The sequence below is a fragment of the Lepisosteus platostomus genome, chromosome 2 (genome assembly GCF_059453375.1).
Source record: "Lepisosteus platostomus isolate fLepPlt1 chromosome 2, fLepPlt1.hap1, whole genome shotgun sequence".
Taxonomy (NCBI): Eukaryota; Metazoa; Chordata; class Actinopteri; order Semionotiformes; family Lepisosteidae; genus Lepisosteus; species Lepisosteus platostomus.
The window spans coordinates 78,151,261-78,173,815 of NC_142612.1; positions in this window are offsets into that span (position 1 = coordinate 78,151,261).

The window sequence follows — 22,555 nt, forward strand, 5'->3', positions numbered from 1 at the left end:
ATAGCTTTTACACAATAAATTCAAATATGCAATGCTGATTTCATACAGTATAAAAAATAATATTTATATTAAATATAAAAATACATTTTATTAAATATCAGAAGCTTACTTTTGGATTATAGTACGTATACTGATAAAGTTATAGAGAACCCCACTCAAAACACAAGATTCTTAATATCTTTTACTGTTTTTTTCGGTCAGATTTTTAAACACTAACACCTGATGTAAAACATGAAACGTATCATTCTTCTTTCAAACATTTATCTCATTCAGGTTCAAAGTCTGAGCATTTTTTTTCCCCAAGTCTAGCCAAATGTGTGGGAGTCCTGTGATGTTAAAGAGCTGGCTTGCCATGTCGTTGAAGAAAAACAAATGGAAACGTTATTAATTCTCGGAAGCTTAATAGAGTACATCTGTAAGTGTAGCTGCCAAGGGGGATAAAATGGACAAACTATCCAGAAATCCATAATGGAGCACATACTGTGGGATAGCTCTCCAGGGCAGAAGAGAGGCCTGTCACCAGATAGCGCGTTTGTCTGGCCCGTTGCACTCATTTCCCAGCAGGAATGTCTTAGGAGCTCCACAGTTCCGTGTAACTAATGTTGCTGTTGTGGTGATAGACGTACTTTCCCAACTGTGCAGCTGGATGCCACTCGGGTTTCTGTTCTCCTCTGTTTCACCTGTTTCGATTTCCAAGTGGAACACCGATGAAATGAGAAGTGACAGTGGACCCGAAGAGACACCCCATCCATCCGTTCTCTAACACCTTCCTCCAGCTTAGGGTGGCGGAGGTGCCGGAGCCCAGCTCGGCAAGCAACAGGCGCAAGGCTGGGTCCAGCCCCCCGCCTGGTGCACACAGACACAAGCATGCATACTGTGTACTCACACCCGGGCAAACCCCCTCAGAAGCTAATTACCCACTAGTGTGTTTCTGGACTGTGACAGGCAACCGGAACGCCACAGGGAAAAGCATGTGAACACTGGGAAACCTGACATCGAGTACTCTGCACCAATACTCCCGGTCTGGATGGAGCCCAGGGCCTCAGCACGGTGAGGCACCAACACTAACCACTGCACCGCTGAGCTGCCCCCCCAAGTAACCTGATCATCTATACTCTGTCTTTTGTAAGAACAGTTTGCTGACAGAACATGATTTCTGACACTACAATTTTACAAATATAGAAAAACATGTATTATACAGTATGTAAATATTATATTGAGTGTAAGTACTATATTTAAAAAATAAGGAAAAAGGAGACTAGCAGAGGTGTTTTCTCTGGCTAATCTATGAGCTTCTGTCTATGAACAGGCTTGTGTGCTGGCTTAGGAGGGCTTGAAGTTCATGTTATTCATACACAAGTCTTAAATCATCAAAACAGTGTCTAGACCATCTGTCGATTTGCTTTGTAGCCCAGGAGTTCACTTAACATAAAAACTACACATGTTGAGAGCAAGTCACCATAAATTAGCAAGCTGGTTTCACAAAGCATTAAAATACCACAGACAACCAGCACGGCTTTAAGTAGTTCACACCTGAAGAAGGCTTCACAGCCGAAACGTTGTGTTTTCTCTTTTCTCTTTTCAGCATGGAATAAACCTATTACTTGTTCCTTTGCAGCCTACGCATGCTGACGCGGCTACCCACCTGAACCACTTTAAGTCGTTCACTTGAGTAACACTCCGACAATTGAACTGCCTAGTTTATTTAAGTAAAGTGTCACTGTGTTAAGGGTATTACTCATACTGTACAAGCCCTGGTAGCCCCAACCCCTGAATAATGTTGGAAAGAAGGTAACTTCGGTAAGGAATGGGCTGCAGAAGACTGAGAGCACACGGGATCGGTGATGAAATACAACCACATCCGAGGTTCTGAAAAAATGAAAGAGATGAGTCAGTAGTATCATTAAGACATGTGCTTGCATGCGCACGTTAGCGTTTTGCACACTTGCACAAGAGAGTTCCTGGAGTGCAGTCATCCATTATATAACACAATAAGAAAGAGGAAGCCAGCGCCTCACCCCACTGGCATGTTAACATAAAGCAGAAATTCGCACCATTATTACAGTAGAGAACATATTTACAGCACCCTTTGGTACAAGCATTGCCAAAGCTATTTCAGCTGCCAGCACCCTGATATGGGGACAAGGAACAGGGTGCGATAAGAAGTGCCTTCAGATGAGACATTAAACCAAGGCCCTGACTCTCTGGTATTTCTTTTCTCACATTCCTCTTAATTCAAGTGCTGAAAGAACTACTGACCCCTCCATCACCTCTGCTGCTGTGCAGATGGTCTGCTGCTGCATGGTATCAGAATGGGGGCTGTATGACACTCGGGGAGGGGCTGAGCTTCAGGACTGGATGAAATGGTTTCAGTCGAATGTTTAGTAAAGTGTCTAATCCTGTAAAGTCCTTTGTGATCCCTTAAGATGAAAATCTGTATCTAAATTTCATGAAATGCTATTAAAGTAAAGTAAATAAAAGTGAGGAAAAGGGGGAAAATGTTAAAGCAATCTGGCTCCAATTTGGGAAGACAAATCTGAAAGACAAATGTATGCGTTGTCCACTTGAGAGTTTCATAACTCTAGTTCTGTTTTGCTTGTTGTTTCAACACTCTTCAATGGCAGGCAATAAAAAATAAAGTACTTCAACACCCAGAGGTCACAAAGTTTGCTGTTTGCATAGTCTGTCTTGGACAACAATCCCACAGAATAACACAATTTGGAAGTTTGAGGTTCAGACAAAATAGTTAAAAAAAAAACTAAAACTTAGTTTCAACCATGTCCTGTATACTGAACTCCCCCACCTTCTTGTGCCATACAGAAAGTTGTTTTGTGTGTAGTATTTACGGACAATCTTCAAAGAAATCCTCATCTCATTTTACTTCCTTCAATACTTACTTCCAACAAGCACTGAAATAAAAATTAATTTTGTTTATAATATTGATAATATTGTGCTTGGCACTGAGAGGTGTAACTGCATGTGGCACACCACAAAATGTTTGTATTTACATAAGTGTGCCATGGGATTGAGGAGGTGGAGAAACATCCGGCTAGCTGATATTTAGACTTCCCTGTCTTGTTTTTTAGCTACCAAAATACTCAGACCAAGAAACTATCATAAAGGCTACCTTTATGATAGTTTCTTTATGATTACTACCTTTTCTTCACTTAAAGAATTTTTACAAAATTCTATCTGTCTCATAAACTCAAGAGAGCTTTTTCCAGGGCTTATGAATCCAGAAAAGATGTCAGTTTAAAAAAATCATTGCGTTGTGATGTTGGAAAATCTGAAATATTCCTCGGGACAACAATAAGATTTTTATTTGAATACCATTTAAGATTTTAGCTAGCAAAATGTGTGTAGGCTTGTTCATCTCAATTTCCACTGTAATGGTTAAGAACAACCAAAGGAAAGACAGACTAAGCTCCCTGGCGTACAGTACTGTATGTCTTATTCAAGGGGCTCAGTAACTTCACAATTCGTCTGCATGCAACAGATGTGAATGCCTGTTTTGGCAAACATTTACACATGAAGAAAAACAGATAAGTCTGTCCTTAATCACAAAAAATGAGGGGAAAATTAAATTGCAATTGAGATCAACCCGTTAGCAACTTTTCAAACAAATGAGTGGGGAAGATATTATCATTTGCCTTGAAAGGAAGTAGAATGTGGACGTTCACTGCTGTGTTTTTTCCAGATACCTACTGTAGGCAGATATTATTAAATATGTCAGGGATTGCTGTGGAGGAAAGGAGGAATGTGGGCAGACTTCTGTTACTTTTACCAGAACACCTTGACCAAGTGCAAGAGAGCAGTAAAGAGAAATCACCTACCCTTGGCACCAGTGTTTCGATGAATAACCATGTGTAATTTTTTTGGATGCCAAGAGCATCAGGGTTCTTGGCTCTTGTATCTTGTATCTTCTATCATGAAAATTTACGAGAGAGAATGAACAGGATTTTTCCATTTGCTTTCCCCGGGAGAGATGCTGTGAAAATAAGGATACCAAGAAGCTGAGCTGTAAAGTGATTTTACAGTTAATTCTATTAAACTGACTCCACTGATATCACAAGAAAAAATGCCAATTTGGCAACCCACCTTGAAAGCTTTGAACATTTAAATGGTCTGGGAGATTGCTAGGGTATAGTGTAATCTCCCTCTGTCCAAAGAAGAAGGCAAACTTCCTGTTACCTTTTAACACACACACACACATTTGTATTCCTGTATTTGTTGAGACTTTCCTTTGCTTCTCATTCTACTCCAAATCCCATTCAAATGAAACACCACACAGGATTTGGAAAAATAGATTCTTAGGAAACATTTTTTGGCACTTTTGTATTTTCAACAAAGATTTTTGTTTAGGGAAAAATAAATTGGACGTTTTGCTTAGACAAATGTTGTGATTGTCCTCAACATTTTGTGTGGACGTCATGTTGTCCATCAGGAGCTGGTGTCTTTCATGGTATTTTTTTAGTTTTGTCAGATTTGATCCTCATGTTGATGGTAGTCCAACCTATTGCTCTGTCACTCACATTACTAACCCAGTGCCTAAAGTCTGCTTGCCTGTAGGAACGACCAGGAAGCTGCCAGCACACACAGCGGTGTGTTAGCACTCTGTAATTGTCAAGTGATTAAAAGCTGTTATATAACATCCTAGGCCACATGCCTCACATGGAAATGCTAGAAAAATAAGTGTGAATTAGGAATTAGGCGAATGCATCTATCCCAGACGTTTAACCACTTTTTGAGGAGTAAATCAGAGCAGCCAGGAACAGGAGCGGCTCTGTCTGCCAGTAAGGTGGAGTAGTGCCAGCTGGACCGCAGTGATGCTGAAACCCAGCTAGAGAAGCCAGCGCCTTTGGGGTTTTTCAAAAAGTCGTCTTTTCGCAAAAAATAACAAAAATCAGACTACTATGAGAAGTCAGGCTGCGGTTTGTTTATTTTCTATTCACTGGTTGGAACAGAAGGGTTTTCTAACTTTGATCCTGAAAGGAGCCAATTCACTGTATACTGTATACTGATTAATGGCACTGCCCTGTCAAACGTAACCAATCCAGGTTCACTTTCAAAGCTGCCCAAAGCATACCCAAGTGTGCCTTTTTGGGTAACACCCCCCTATCCATGTGGTCCCCTTTTTGACATACAGTACAGACAACAGAAAACACTGGCAAATATTCCAGTCAGCACTTCCGTACTCCAGCACTCCCAGGTCAAATCTTATACTCAAGGTGCTTTAAGCAAACATACTTCCATGCTCACATGGTTTCCACTTCTCCAACATCTGGACTACGTCAGAAATTAATTTAATAAGTTCAGGTGGAGAGCTGCGTCAGCATGCGCAGGCTGCAAAGGAACAAGTTAAGGTTTATTCCCTGCTGAAAAGAGAAGAAAACACTTGTTAACATTCAAACCCAAAGAAGGATGGAATAAACCTTTACTTGTTCCTTATTAATTGAATTAGTTTGGTTCTATTTACACACTTGTCAAATGGATTGATTGGCTGCCTTTTTATTGTCAATTCTAAAGCTTGGTTCCTGCAAGTAAAACTTTCATGAATTTTTGGAGCTGTTAATCAGCTGTTAATCGGTGGCAAAGATATCTATTTAAAGAAAGGAAAGGAAAGGGAAAAAAGTCAAAATGCTCTGTCTGATTTCATGACACCCACATGAAAACAATGAGAATTACAGAATCAGTATCAGGATGAGGAAAGTAAAGTATCCGGGATCCCTGCTCATTGCTTTACAATTTTCTCTTATAGTGTGGCACACGTGGAGTATTGACTCGAGATCAGACAAGCAAAGAAAAGGTTAATGTTTTCTTTTTCTTTCTCCGTATTCTTCTGGGCTGTGGTGGTCTTACAATCCTCAGCACTTTCTAAATTTCACATTGAGTTATTAGATACCACATCTCCCAGCCAGACACAAGGGGAAGATTCATCTCCCAGCCACACAACTAAATCTGCAATTTTAAAAATCACTGCCAGCTGAGCCCGAAACATTCCTTTCCTGAACTCTTTTAAACAAAATTATGTTTATCAGTTACAATGTTCTCACAAGCCAAACTGTGACTGTTCTGACAATACAGTATCTTTGTTTTATTTGCATGTTAATGCCTCCCGAGCTGATTACAAGCAAATGCACATCACAGTATTTAACCTTGTATAGCCTATGACCACATGCGTGACTGTAAGGGATCCCTGTGTCAAAGCTAAAATAAATACATCTTGAAAGTTTGCACTGCAATTGCATTGGACATAACATTACCATAACCCACAAAGAAAACAGCCTCTACCTGCTAAAAAGGGAAAAGGTTTATTCCTTTCAAATTCAGGGAGTAATCATATAGAAATGTGTTTCCAATAAACATGTGAGTAACAGCTTACAAGCAGTAAACGAGGTTGGACAAAAAAACAGGTGCTTTCTAACATTTTCCACGGGAACACACTGTAGTACAGTACCTCCAGATGGTATTTCCTTTATTTCCGATAAACCAGGTGAACATGTAAGGCCTATAGCCAAGTGAACGGTGGATTTATGGACAACTTCAAAGTAGACCCCACCAAAAAAGATCTACTGCATACAAATATCTGTCCACTCTCACTCAACAGAAGCAATTGTTTAACAATATGCATGTACTTTCATGATTTGAAACTGCACCTTAGTCGATTTTAAATACATAATTTAAAGTAATCTGTGTATAACACTTTTTAACGTTAGTTTGTGTCTATGTTTTACCACTGATGTAAGTCAGTAGCTTTTTAACAGTTCACTCCACTGGTAAAGCATTTTTTTTTTATCTACCTGAAAATACTGTAACTTTCACAAGTGTTTTAACATTCACGCTGTACTGTATGTGTTTTATTCTGGCTGTTTCTATTTGAAAGGTTCATTGTGGTGTACCATGGTCTAAGGAAAGAAAGGTTTAACAGAGCAAAGTGAGATCATGGTAAATCATGCTGAAGCAAAATGCGGAAAACAGTGGTGCCGAAGAGTTAATGCTGTAGGCTCTAACCACAGGAAAATTAAACTTCCACAGGGATCTGTTCTCCGAAGTACTGGCTTGCAGGGGGCTATGAGAGGGGGAAGAGCACTGCAATCTACACAAAATGGCCAAAATATGAGACGCAACTCCAGATCCAGAAAATGAAAATCTCCTGTCTCCTTCATTGTCCACGTCTTGCAGATAGGAAAGGGCTGAGGAGTAGGACGTCCAGACTGGGAACAGGAAACACCCCAGGACACCACACTCCAAGGTATGGTGCTTCTCAACACGTGTCACAATTCCTGCCAGTAGACATCGCAACTGCATCTGATGTTAATAAAGAAAAAGGTTTCACGCAGTCAGGGAGGGGGGGAGGTTCTAGGTCCTCAGTCCTGAGGAATTGTTTTCTCGTGCTCACACGCACAGAAAGTCGGCATCAATACATAAAAACCTTTTCGTCTTGGGCTGCTCCGATGGACATAATTGACACTTATGATCTACACATGCAGGGCTTGGGATCTGGCTTTTCATTTATTGCACAAAAGGAGGTCTAAAGTCTTACTCAATCAAGGTAGTGCAGCTCAGGCTGTGGGCAAAAAGCAGGGAGGCCATAGCAGGCAGGATGGAGAGGTCTTATCAATGTTAGACTGTCAATGGGTCTGTCACCCTGCCCATCCCTGGCAATGAGGCAGATCCGGGGACGAGCTGAGCAATATTGACAGACAAGGAGAAGACTTAGTACAGCTCTCCAGAACAAGTTCAAATTGACTGGAATACCCTGTTATAACCCGAAACAGCAGGACAGCCAAGTGGGAACTCTGGTACATACTGTACATTGGGCACGTCAGAAGAAGTGTTTTAGTTTTAGTTTTTTTATTTTTAAACCTAACACAGAACACCGAGTCTGAAACTGGATATGATCCAGAATTGTATTGTCGTCCTCTCTGGCTCTTTAGTTTTATTTTTAACATCATATTAATGATATAAATATATATATTATAAATAACATACAAGTAAAAAAAGAACCAAATAAGCAGTTAGTAACAATTCTTGAACAATTGTAGATGTTCAATTAATAGATGAACAATTAATGGATGATTTTTTGTACAATTAATTGATATACAGAAGATTGGCATATCTATGCTAATTTGATAGATTTAGGACATTTGTGTGGATTGTTGTAACTTACCATATTTATCAAGGAAAATAATTATTTGGAAAACGTCTAAAATTAATGCATTCATACAGGAAGGACCTGACATTTGCAATGCTCCACATTTCATTCTATCTCACTGTAAGAGCATAGTTTTTCATGTGCTGAGAATATTTTATAAACATCAGAAAGATCAAGCTGTGTACTAACTAGAGTAAAAACAAAATGGAGCTAAAACAGTATAACTCTACATTCAGTCTACTAGATACAATATAATACCTTTCAAATAAAAATGTGTTGCACTACACTTTCAGATATTGCACTTAACATATACTAATAATGTGTGAATAAGGCATTGTTCATCATTATGAATATTAATTACTCCATCAATCTTACAATCTTAATCTTACATTTTACACAAGTGCCTAGTTGAAATGCAGAATAATCTCAGATTGCTTCAGACAAGTTACAATATGAATATGCTGAATCATACTACAGTTTTTACAGCACTGTGTTGCTTAAAGTGGAAATATGAGTTGTATACGATTACTCACATACATGTACCACAGAAAACGTAATACTATTTCATTTGCAATGTACATACTGTATACATTCAGTCTATATGGCAAATGGGCTGTCACAATTTATCCTAAATTAATGCTTTTGTAATTACATTATTAGTTTTGGATATTTTCAATTTTTCCCATTATATAGAGGAAGAATATTTATGTTAAGTATGGATACTTATACTGTAAGTGTGATTCTCTCTCAAATTATGTGTAACTGTGTACTAGGTTCACTGACAAAAGTTTTAATTCACATGAACCAGGTTTGAAGTGAATACCAATTCCTGACATTACAATGTTGAATTTACACACTACCAAACCACACATCCAATACGAATTCAGATTACTCTTCCTACATTTACCAAGACTGCGCTCAACCAACCATACAGTACCTCCAGCTGAGCTCCAGCAAAACACTCTCATCACAAAACATCGTATTCTTGAGTAGTATTTCAATGTTTATAGTTAATGAGACACCGTGCAATGAAACTGAGCCCTTGCATCCTAAACTAGGAGCTTTGAATTCAGTGGAACATCATTTCTATATTCCAGACATAAACTCATCGGTACTTTCCCACCCTGGAGGACTTGTGACATTAATAATATTGGGACAGCAGTTCAGTGAACTCCCCCTGGGAGAACACAGCCTGGTTTCCCTGGGATTGTTGACCTTGTGCTTACTGGAGCTGCTGCTGCGCTCACGATGAGTCTACCACTTAGGCTTTTCAGACAATAGCTCTACTATGGGCAAAAAGCTTACTAAATATCTTAAACATGTGCCAGATAATATGGCAACCCTGAATATTGTACTGCATACATTCAAGCAACAACAAAAACCATCTGGAGTTCCAATATCACAAACAGAGCTCTAAAGGGAAAACACACACACACACGCTAAGGACAACTTTAAACATTTTTTTGTCCCGGTGCAAAATTTGCACTACCTTCCCACCTCCAGGTGACCTCCAGCTCACTTCCCAACACTCTGTTCAAGACCAGAACCTAAAATGATTCATTCTGTGCCTGCTTTAGCTGGGTTCGTTTGTTTTATTTGCAGTAAATTACAACAAAAAAAACAGTGCGCAGACACAGGAGGAAAAACAATTTCACTTACTGAACCATGAGATGGTGCCAGTGGGAATAATTCAAACAGAGATTTGTGCTTTTAGAATATGAATAGAAGCAGGCAGTTTCGGATTAAAGTCTAAAGTTTAAAAATACGGTCTGTCATGTCACATAACATGACTTTCCTCATCTTTCCTCTTCAAACTTTATTTATGGTTGAGCACAGGGGTACAGAAATATCTGAATGCCATAAGATGCCCGACCTGTGGTGAACTGGCATCCCATCCAATGTGTATCCTGCCTTGTGCCCATTGCTTGCCAATACAGGCTCCTGCTCCCCTGTTTTACCAAATAGAGAGAAGCAGTTCGAAGATGAATAAATAAGTTGTTTGAAAAAAAAACTGGCTAGTAGGTCTGTGGTGACAATTAGACACTCTTCTCTGTCTTTTTCTCGATTTCTAACTTTTTATTTCTTTGAAGTACACCGTTAAAAATTCCCCATTCTCACAGAGATGTCTAATTATTCTCAGTCATTAAATGGTTAAAGCCCAGCTGTAAGGGATATGCATTTGTTATTTTTATTATTTTTTGGAAATGCCCAGCCACAGTCCTTTGAGAACCACTGGGAGCCTTGTGATAAATGTTGAAGTGGGAGCTGTTAGAGCTGTCTTGGTTTTCCTAATACAGAGGAATAACAGTTCAGCACATCATTTATCAAGCACTATTGCTCCTGCAGGTTACATTAGCTGTGCCCAGAAGACTGCAGAGCTAAACTCGTTGTTTTTAATCTGGAATTGGAAGAATTACTAATGCCCCAGTTCTCTATTGTTTTCTTTTGCTGCCTCCATTGAACATCCTACATTTTTCTAAATATTTCCAGGACAAAAATGGCACTTTCGGTCTCCATGTTTGTCTTCATGTAAGTATTGGTGCTCTTTGTGAAAGTGCCTGTTATTTTTTTAGATGTGTCAGCGTTAGTCTCAGTTTTCATGTCAGTACAGTCAGTACAGGGCTCAAAGCTAGAGGAGTCCCTCCTGTATTACTTTTTGATGAGGTGTTGCGGGTGACCCAGGGTGCCAGTGCTGTGGTCAAGGAATCTTGAAGTCCTGATAAATGATTGATAAATGCTTCCTGCTGAGGGCAACCGTTCAGGACAAAGGAGGATAAAATTACCACAATTCAATTAAACAGAAAACCACACATAGCTGTAGAAAATCAAACACATTGCATTTAGACACTATTGATTTCTAAAAAGAAGCTCAATCTATTATATAATTAAAAAAAATAAGTTATTACATTCATCCAAAACATGGCTGGCCTGTATTTTTACAACAAAGCAATAGGCAATTTTAGTTAGAAAGAAAAGGAAGCTAAGACGCTTTTAACTGCCCACTGAGCGAATTGAAAATGTTAATTTCCTGTGGTCACAGTGGAGCCGAAGTCAAATGTACGGTATTTTCTCTGAAGACATTTTTCAAGGTGATTTTGATTGAATGGTTAAAAACAAACTACTGCCCCAGGACCTATTTTTATAATGCAAAACCCATCTGTCAGTTTAATGACCAGGCAATTTAGTGCTTGTTGACTGATCAAAAACCCTTCCCTTCAAAAGTAGGATTCGATTGACATGATGCAGTTGTGAAAACAACAGGGCTGTGGCTCGTCAAATATTTTGAACAATATTGAATAACAGTAGGAGTGCTATGAGACATTAGTAAACAGATGAAAAGATGATACAATTGGGTGATCTTTAAGTCATTTAAGACTCCCACTTTCAGCAAATCATTCTTGAATGGAAACCTTTGGTTAGGGTGTGTGTGTGATTCTTGATGGGTGTGTGGGCAGTAGGATTGCACCATACTTAAGTAATATTTTCTGTATATGTGCCAAATCCAACTCGGTGACACAGGACAGGTACATAAAACATAGAAAATAAAGAAAATTTGTAATGGGGTCTGTTGGCATTTTAAAGATTTGATACTTTGACATGCTCGAACACAAGAGCTCACTGCTGCTGACCCTACTGAACGCCGGTGGGATTTTGCGCTTGTGTGCCAATGCTCTATGTCACATCATGAGCAAACTGCACCTTTGCTCAGTAGTTTATTCCCCTGAGAGAGTGCAAAGGGGAGAGACAAGGTCAAGAGGACCTGAATCTGTTCCCAAGTGAACATGTTGCAACCATTTAAATGTTCAAAACCGTGAAGAGCACCCGAAGTAGCCTCAGCACAGTATGTCGATATTGGAGCCATAAATTACATTTTCCTTTTTTAAATACTCATTTTAACTTTCTGTTCTATTTCTATTCATCCAGATGAGAGATTAGAACTCAGTTATTTTTAAAAAATTGCCAAAACCTCTGACCTGCTGTAGGATGAGAATTCAATAGAAGATTACTGCCAACAGCTCTATCACCCTGCAAATATTCATTAATAATAATAATTCCTTACACTTCTATAGCACTTTTCTGGACACTCCACTCAAAGCGCTTTACAGGTAATGGGGTCTCTCCTCCACCACCACCAGTGTGCAGCCCCACCTGGATGATGCGATGGCAGCCATAGTGCGCCAGAACACTGACCACACATCAAATATCAGTGGGGCTGATAGCATTATCTGGTCTTAACCTGAGTACAGAGTGATGAAGCCAATTCAGAGATGGGGATTAATAGGAGGCCATGACCGGTTAAGGCTAATTGGAAATTTGTCCAGGGCACCGGGGTTACACCCCTACTCTTTTCAAGAGTTATTAGAGTTACTAAGTTAAGAGTTATTAAGTTTGTGCCTTTTTTCTGTCTAAACAGCTCTTAATAAATGATACATTTATAGTGAGCAAACAAAAGTGATAACAACAGTGAACCAGACAAATCCACCATGAGCATTTTGTTTCTTTCTGTAAAGACCCAGTTGTTTATTCTTCAGTCATCACACCTGATTGAAAGCCGTTCTGCAAGTGAGTCGCTGGTTACAGGGATGAAACCAGTTACAAGTCCTGTCTGACCTTTTAAAAAGCTGGAAAAAAAATGAAAATACATGTCTACAGGATCGGCTACTGTACATTATCAGACTCAAAGATAACTACGACAAAAGCAAACTGTAGAGCACCTTCAACCGAAAAAGTCCTCCTAATAATTACTTCTGGAACTGAACCTGTCACACAGTAATCACTAAAGTGGAGGCCAGATAAGAATTCAACAAATGACTCCACATGAGCAACATGTGCCTTCTGACAGATTCCTGCAGCCACTCGAAAGAGCATTAGATGACTCACCCTAAACCCAGCAGATTTACGCTCTGCAACATGGATTCGTTTTTCCCTTACTGAACACCTCTAGCCCCTCCAACTAATAAATGTCTGCGCAGCTTGCAAAAGGAAATGAGAAGAGTTTTATGTCTCAACCATAAAATACGGAATCTTTTCACCTAAATAAGACATTATGACAGTCCAGTTGGTCAAGATCTTTCTTACATCCTAGTTTCTTAAGAAAGCGATTGAGAGATACTTATTCCTTTTCCACAAAGGCTACAGAGGCGACATGGCTGATAGATTTGTGGCCCCTATATTTACAGAAAGGCCAAATATTTAGGTTCCCTACACGGTTGGAAATCGTTTAATATTCTATGCACTGTGGAAGACATATGGAAAACAGCAGTATGTAGGGCTCTTTGCCAACATCAGTAGCAGTGTAACTTTAAACTTTGAAAACAAACCCCCAAACCAGAGCAATAATGGGGAACTGTTCTGAGGACAGGCCAGTCCAAGCACTCAGAGCACCTCGCTGGTGCTTCTATGAAAAGGTGATCTTTTATTCTTATCACATGTATTAACTCCAGTTTAATGGATGGGCTGTCTTTTCCAATTTTCTTGTTTGATTTACACAGGTTCGAGCACGGATCAAGATTGTTGAATTGACTTACAAATACCCTGTTATAAAACAATCCTTTTCCATTTTTACTGCCACTGATGCTTTCTTTGTCTTAGCACCATCAACACTGTCACATTAAATCAAGCTACTGTACGCAAGCTACTTTTGTGTTATCGATCGATTTAGTTGTGTTTAAATTGTACTTTGCAAAAGCTTCTTGGAATCAGCTGTCAGTCACCAGCTACTGCTTTTTCAGAGTGTCTTGTACTGTAATTTGTTATTTACACTGTGCAAATGACCAGGACTAGGACCTGTTACACACTGGATGCTTATGACTGGAAACATATTGTATCACACTTAAGATTTTTACAGGCTTTAAAGGAAGATTTATACAGTATTACCAAACAGAGAACAGCCTCTACAAATTGAAGATAGTGGTACACCCTTCCCTGTGACGAAAGTAAATACAAATAAATAAAAGTTGACACAAATTGTAATGCCACCATCGGTAAAAGGCCAGAGATGAGATTTGTCTCTAATGGATTGTTACTGACCTTCTGTATATAATTATATTTTACCTAATATTGTCAGTCCTACTGCCAGAGCAAAAGGGACAGAGACCTTGTAGTTGTGAAATGAACCCAAGGACAGCAGTGAGCCAGGCCCACCTGAACTTGTCTAAATCCTCACACAAGGTTCTCTATCAGTGGCTGTCTGAAGAATCAAAGACCAATTTGATTCTAGGCCCAATTAATCTAGAGCTCTGTACTGCACAGACTGCAGGGTGTCATTCAAACTATTTATTTAGATGGATCATTTACTGACCTCTTGTTAATGCGTTTTTGCTGAATAGTGAAAGGAATCATTAACATGAAACTTCAGGAAAAACACAGAACAATTTGTTCTGTCAGTTGATCTTGACACTTGGCCATAAAATAAGACATGTACCTATTCTCTCCAGCTGTGGAGCCAGCAGAATTGTTTGCCTCTGGTGGTTAGCAGATGGTTAAAGTTTATCCCACACTCTTCGATTGAGATAACCACAGCCTGAGAAAAAGAGGGTGTCAGCATCGCAGTCTAAAACCACAGACCAAAAACCAATACTTCTGAAACTTCTGTCACAGGGAACGCAGCTATGTCCAAAGCCATCAGTTTTCTATAAGTCAGCTCTGGCCTCCCTTAGTCTGGAGGCTATACAGTAAGCGCAGGCCATTGCCCAGAGATGCAGGACATCAACATGCTGGCAGTGAAAACTGCCCAGTGGAAAGACAGAGTTGTATCACTTTACTCGGTTTCCCCTTTCATTCTAAGGACTGGTGCCGTCTGCTAATCCAGGAGACAGGAAAACAAAACGGAACATATCCCCTTTCACAATCGCTCCACTTTGTCTGCTCAGGTTCCGTTCGTTCCTGCTTAGGTTATTTTTGGAATACCTAAATAACTACTAATACTTCTTTGTAACTTTCAACTTTCGCTTGACAAAAAAAAAAAGGGTCACGCAGCTGTGTAGCACATTTTTAACCCATTTTGGAAGGAATCTTCTCAAATGATTCACGTATCTACTGTACAATAAATATTATAAATGAGCTAGTGCAATCAGCTACAAGTCCAGCTGTTGCCGAACATCAGATCAATCTGTTGATTGCAAATGAATTATTCTACAGAAAGAAAAACTGCTCTTTTTGTGATTCTTTCTTTGTCAAAGATGCAGACGGATGAATGAAAGATTAGAAACACCAGATCCTGCTGTCCTAGCATTGTGTTGATTCTGTGAACAGGCTCTTATGGCTCCAATTAAAAGTGGACAATGCAGCTCAAAGTTCCCAGCCATGCAAAACACAGGTGCTTTATATATTTAAGAAATATATTCTCCATTTGGAGCTGGATCATGTCCAAGAAACATAAGCCACATGTGTGTCGAGTAGACATTGTTTTCACTTCAGAAAAAAACATGCTCAAACAGACTAAACAACACCCTTGTAACAGAGCCCCGTTCTGAAGCCAACTTGCAAGGTTACTCCAGAAGAAAAGTAACGTGCAAAACAACAGACAAAGCCACAGCAGAATATAAAAATGTTCCTGAGACAGACAGGATTCCTTTAAAACTAAGAGCAGGGGATACAGGATGCAGATAAAATGCTGAGGTCCTGGATGAATTTCAGGACTGACAGCTAGCCAGATAAACTCCAAATTTAGAGCACTCTAAAAAGAGAAAACACAATAGTGTTGTAATACTGCCAATAACCCAAAACACAAATATGCATTTATAAAGTATTGAATACCCACACTACAAATTAACCAGTTAGACAGCTAGATAAAGGGGGGCACTGAGACCCAGCGAAGGCTAACTTGCTCCAGCATCTTGGTGGGGAGTCTGAGACTGACACCCACTTCATTCCCCTGTGAGAGAAACATGGAGACCTGCGAGAGAGATTCTCCCTCACACTTGGCAGACAGAACAGAGGGCTTCCTGCGCAGGCCTGTCCTACGAGAATGAGCAGCAACAGCTGCAGAGCCTGTTGCGTACTGGCACAGAGAGGTACATGGATACTGACACCTGTGTTCAGCTTCTCTCTGTCTAAGTCCTATCTCATTTCTGGTGGGCACCTCCTGTAATGTTTGAATGCTTTCTGTGCCAGTGCAGTGTATGAAGATGGTGAACTCTGGGACGGACAGCCTCTCGGTCTCGAACCTCTGTGATTGAAGGAGCTGCTGCTCCGGGGGAGTCATGTGAGGCAGGCTACACGATGATGGCCTCTTAGTGTGTCTCGCCCTCTCTGCTGCAGCTGCAGCCTGCCAGTACACAAGGGAAAAAAACTCATAGATACCTGGGCTGGGGTGGAGGGGCTGAACCCAAGCAGCACACTTTTAAACAGCTGAAATAAGAAAGAGAGGCAAATCTGAAAACATGTAATTGTCAGAATCAGAAACATTTTAAAAGGGAGCCTTCTATGAATACATCATGCATATCGAATACTTTTTCTCTCTGCGCCAAAGCCTGTATAGCAATCTGTAAGGAAGATTCTGCTCTTGTTTTTAATACTTCACCTTGCAATAAACATACACTTGAACAGTCCATTTTATTCTTTATCTAATGTTATTCATTTCTTCCTCTCCTGTAGAGTAGAGTGCAGTTGTACGAGCTGTATGAGAAATGTATACATTTCTGCAAACTGTAAAAGTGAACTAAATTTCCTTTTGGCTCTCAACTTCCCAGTCAGCCATTCCGAATGCAGCTCAGAAGTCACCCACAGTTTCGGGTCGTTATTCTAGACCAGTGTCTAATTGAGAGAGAACTTGCAACATGACGCACGGCTGGTCTGATTGAGTAATTAGTACTGGGAGGGAGAGAAATTCCATGTGAGGGAAAAAAGCTGATGTGGCAGATTTTGTGTGGAATTAGCCACTCCTCTGGGGCAATTAAGAGGTTTATAAGAGCAGCTGGGAGGAAAAGGGATTTTAATCTTAGTCTAGACTCCATGCTGTCAGGAACGAGGGAATGAGAGCTGTATCGACAGGGTTTGAAATAAAAGAATAGACCATTTCAAATGCAAAAAAACTAAAAGTATTGCTGGCAGTATTCAAATGTGCTGCATTTGCATCATACGTTGATTGTGATCATCACTTAATTTTGTAATAATTCAAGTAGGTTGCTGTTTCAGCTTGCATAGGCTTTTACTTGTTCCTAATTCGGTAATAGGTCTGATATGACTGTTCTCTTCAATGGAGACCACAAGATGGCATGTTTCACACCAACTGGAAACCTTTATCTGTCCTTGTAGAGTATCTGACGGAAAGCTCTTTTAATCGTGAAAACTCTTACAAGGCGAATGCTTTTTAACTGAACTTTTAAAAAATGAAATGTCTTGTATGAGGCACACCTCACTACAACGTTTGTTTGAAAAGACTGAGGTCTTCAGGAAACAAGACAAAGCTAACTCCTCTGCCGAGATGCTTTCTGTTTTGAAGGTTGCAGAATGAAGATGAAGTGACAGTTCTGCGGCAGTCAATTTGAAAAGCGAAAATAGAGAAATCAAGACTGCTGCATACAGCTAGAGCTGTTTTTCCCTGCAGTGTGCATTGAATCTTTGTTATTGATGGAAAACTGCACATTTTAAAGCCCCATCATTTTTAAATGTGCACCTCCAAAACCATCGGGAAGAGGCCATTTTGATATTGTTTAGTGATTAGTAGTAGTGTTTTTTGAAAGGAGGCAAAGTATCGGCTTCAACAGCATGACTGGGCAGCTTGTTCCACACTCCCATGAGCCCTTGTGCAATGAGGTTTTCTTGCTGAATAATGCATGATGCGCTAGGCCAAACAGACATGGTGGTGCTTGTGTCTGAAGCATTCTGTGCCGTTTTTTGTCAATATTTCAAAACTTCAAAGAAAATAAACCTCATCCCTCTAGCCTGTTCTTCTCATGTTTCTCTCTTGATGGAAAGAGACCCAGAGAATCCCTGCCAATCTGTGTGTCCTCTTAGTTCAGTCTGTTTGCTCCTTTAACATCTCTTGTGCCTTCTGGAGTCTCTGTGTGTGATAATGGTTTAAGCTTGGCTGAAAACCGAGTTTGCATTGTGAAATACCACTAAGTCAACACTAGCACCAGTTAATTTCCTCGTCACGACAGGAGAAGTAAGCTACAAATCGGCAAGTGTTTGCATGTGCACGCCACTACTTGAGTTACCTTGAGTTACCTCATTCACCTCATTAAGGAGCAAGTTCATGAGTCTGTTGTTAAAGCAGAGGAAAATACCGTCACAGAGACCAGGTTCTACTGCCTACTGTTTCTAGAATGTGAAAATGAAAAGATTAATACAAGGAGCCCATGTGTAATATGGGCATTCTAGTTATATGAAGACGTTAGAGAAGTACTGTATGTCTTATTGATGTGTTCCTTCCCCTCTCCTCCTCACAACTGAAGAAGGCTCCACAGCCAAAACATTGTTTCTTTCCTTTACCTTTCAACATGGAATGAACTTCTACCTGTTCCTTTTCCAATTACATAACTTCTCATAAGCAAGTTTTGTTTTTTCATATACAATATGTCTACTGCACACAGATTTTGTGCTGCAGCAACGAAAGACTTGCAACCCTCCACACTTTGCCTTAACTTGGTAATGTTTTATTTTGTCCTTTTTGGTCTTAATCTTGTTTACCAAAGTGCACTCCACTCAAGAGAGGAAGAGGAGCTGTCATGTGTCACATGTTGTCACATTGGGCTCTCACAGTTGTTTTACTGTGGTCTGTGGCTTCCATCTGAACACCCAGGATTTGAGTCAGCAGCCGTCTACGTGCATGAAGAGCTGTATATGAGGCTCCTGCTGCCTTGGCGCACTCTGCTCTCCCTGCACCTGCCTGTCCTTGGGCTCCGGGTTCGAGCAGAGCTGATCGGGCCGTGAGAATATGCCTGCTGACTCCTCCATGTCTTTTTCCGGAAAACAAAGCTTCTGCTTTAGCTTCACAAAACAGAAAACCCCTTGGGGGAGAAAAATACACAATGTTAACAGGATTCACTCAGCCCACGCATATGACAGATCTTCCTCAGTCAAAGGCTTTTATTTTATTAGTAACACAGATGTGAACTGGTCTTGACTGCATGTAATCCACACCAGGCACTTTCCCCTGCAACAGAACTCAGTGCATCACCTGCAAATATATATCCAATACCACACTCATTCGAGGCCCCTCTGGACAATTCTGAATCACTCAGATGACATCTTGTATTTCCAGCAACCTAATTTACTGCATCTGTTGCTGAAAATGCCCAGCCACCCACATTAGTGAGATAGGAAGGAGACTGGCAGACAGTGTCGGGGAATCAAAGATCTTTTCAAGCCCATTTAGTTTCCCATTTTCACCTCTAACGGCCATGATCACACTGATCTCTCCGCCTGTGTCCTTACAGAGGGGTTTCTGCAGAACTCCTGCAGAAAGACACCTTCCCCCTTCTCTCAACGACAGGCTTATGTCCTTCTAATCCTCTCTTCATTTGCAGGTGTTTGACTTCACACCACCTGAGAGTCGTTACTGCTTCTCTCCTGCTCCCAGCTCCTCTCCTCTCCCAGCTTTTGTTCTCCCATGCTTTATCAACTGCCAGTTTTCCTCTCTCCCCCAGAGCTGAAATGTTGCCTCTTTCCTTTTCAGCATGGAATAAACCTTTACTTGTCCCTTTGCAGCCCACGCATGCTGACACAGCTACCTACTATGACTGTATATAAAGTATGTGGATGCCTGAGTGCTTCATCACTCATCACACTTATGCCATGGTCTTTGTCAGACCCACAGCACATAAGACTCGTTGCAGATTCAGACTACAATGTGCTTCTCATTTACAGAACCAGGACACTTCCCAAAAATCGGTGCAGCCATTGCTTTGCCTATCCCCTCTGCTGAAAATCAGTTCAATAAAGCTAATAACCTTAGATTCCTAGACCTCTGGAAAAGGATTAAGGGTAGATAAATCACAAGAGATGTCCCTTCTCCTTTGGGACACATTGAGTTTCCATAGGAAATTCAGCTCAACAGAGCTGTCTTTCAATGATCTTCCAACGGGTTTGCAGAGTTTGCAAAAGAGATTCCCATAACAATCACAGCTTTCAGGCTCTTTTCCCAAATAACATCCAGGATGAAAGGAGAGCTTTGCTTCAGCTGGAACTCGCTTTGTTTTTAAAAGTCAGGATTCGAAGTACATTTACAGACTCTGTAATTTACACTGAATTTAAAAGACTAGTCAACAATCACTTAATGTAAATTATAAGTCTTAGTAAGCTAAGACAAATAACTTGTATTAAGACATACAGTAGATTACAAAGAACAATTAACTTGGTTGTGGACAGTGATCAAGGCACCAATAAAGTATTAATTTTAGAATTTTAGATATATTAGTAAAACGTAATAGTAAACCTCTTTTACACACCCGAAGAAGGCTCCACGGCCGAAATGTGTTTTCTTTCTTCTTTTTTTCAGCATGGAATAAACCTATTACTTGTTTCTTTGCAGCCTATGCATGCTGACGCAGCTACCCACCTGAACTACTAGTTTATATTGTATTGTGTGGTATTTACACCTTTAACATTAACATCAACAAGAATGTAAGAGAAGTCGTATGACGTTTCCATTCCCCATGGGTACTGTATATCCCACTGTATGTGTAGGGAGTTGAAATTCTTGAGTTTTTACATGTTTGAAAGAAGGCACGTTGTGTTCGCCCATGTTGCATGCCCGCAACCTGCTGTTCTTCACGTCTTAAAGGGGACTGAGCCTTCGTCACCTGAACAACGCCTTGTCACGGAGTCTGAGCTGGGACACATGTGAAACAGTCCAGATGTTGGTCCGATATTTAAGGTTATTGCTGAATAGGAGTTCGACCTTTGATTCAGAGAGGAAAGTAAATGTCATAGTCTGCAAGCTGCAGGTTTTATCTTCAAACGGGTTTGATTTTTAAGAAAAAAAAACTAGATGGGACCTAGTATGTCTGTGCGTATGTTATGAACACATAAATACACATAAATATAATTCTAACTTCCTTATAAGAAACTGTACACTTCATACACATTGTAAGTGAAATCTGTTGAGCTTGACATTATATTCCTCCTCTGTATTACCCCAGAGATAATTGAGTAATGCATTTTTCAGATCGCTTTTTTCTTATTAGTCGGAAGTCCTCCATTTGTCCACTGGTGATCTGATCACCACAAAGCCCATCTCACTGTGCTCACTGGACAGAAAAAACAACAACCATTGCAAAGATGAAATAACCATATGGAGTCAAAGGCTACCTTAGAGCGTGCCAAAGTCAATATTTCTGCATCGACACACACATCATAGATCTAAATCTTCAACGCATTATGACAGAGGACGGAGAGACACTTTTACAGTTTTTAAATAAACTGGATTCCCCCCCCCCCAACAAACACATCACAGTGCCCACAGCAAGGAAGCAGTTCTCACAGAAGAGGGATGTTTAGGAAGAAATCTTCCTCCTTGCAGAACAATGTCCTCAGGGAACAAGGGCAGATGAAGCAAAAGGCCAAATCCAAGTAAAATTTAATTAATTTTAAAGTGCCAAGAACTCAAGATTTAACTAAATGTTTTGTTTGAAAAAAAAAGTACAGGGAGGGGAAATTTGAGGCAACTGCGGGGGAAAAAATCAAAGAACAAATTACACAGAAACATCATAATTCACTGCAACAGGGGAGGAAATTAAACTCAAAGACACAAGACGTACAGTACTGTATGTCTCTCAGGGGCAGTGTTCCATGTCATGCATCATCTGACATTTTTTTTTTTGCACTGCTGCTTCCTTGCTGTGCTGGTTTCGTTTCAACGAGATTTGAAATGGTTTCAAAGCATTGTGTCTCTTTTCTTTATCTGCATTGGAATAAACCGTGTCTGGAGTGGCGCTGAAATGGCTGCCCTTGTCGAAACCAGGGTATCGAGCAGATGGTTTCCACTGGGGGTCACACGTAGGCTGGAAATGCATCTAGTGCATGTTCTTTGACTGCCCTCAGTGGTCCTGCCCAAATTGTTTGTGTGTTTTTCAATCAGAGCTCACTCATTAACAAGCCAGGCCTTGCTATCATCCTCCAGGCCCAGACAGGAGCTTTCACCCTTTAAAGTTTTTTTAAGGCCTTACCGTAGCCTAACACTGTTTTGAGCCAAGAGAACAAATGGAGATCCTGGGTCCGGGGTTGAACAAATGGAGTTTATAATGAAAGTTCGGGAGGGATGACAACAACCAAGTTCAATCTGACTCAGCCGTTGGTAATCAGCAATCGCTCCTGACATTTATTCCTCTCCCAAAATGCTAAAAAAGACCTATGAGATCCCCATCTCTCTCTCTTGCATGTCTCTTGCATCCCACCTCCACCCCATCTCCACCTCTGCAGCTGCCCCTTGGTCACCCTGCAGGGGGGTCCTGG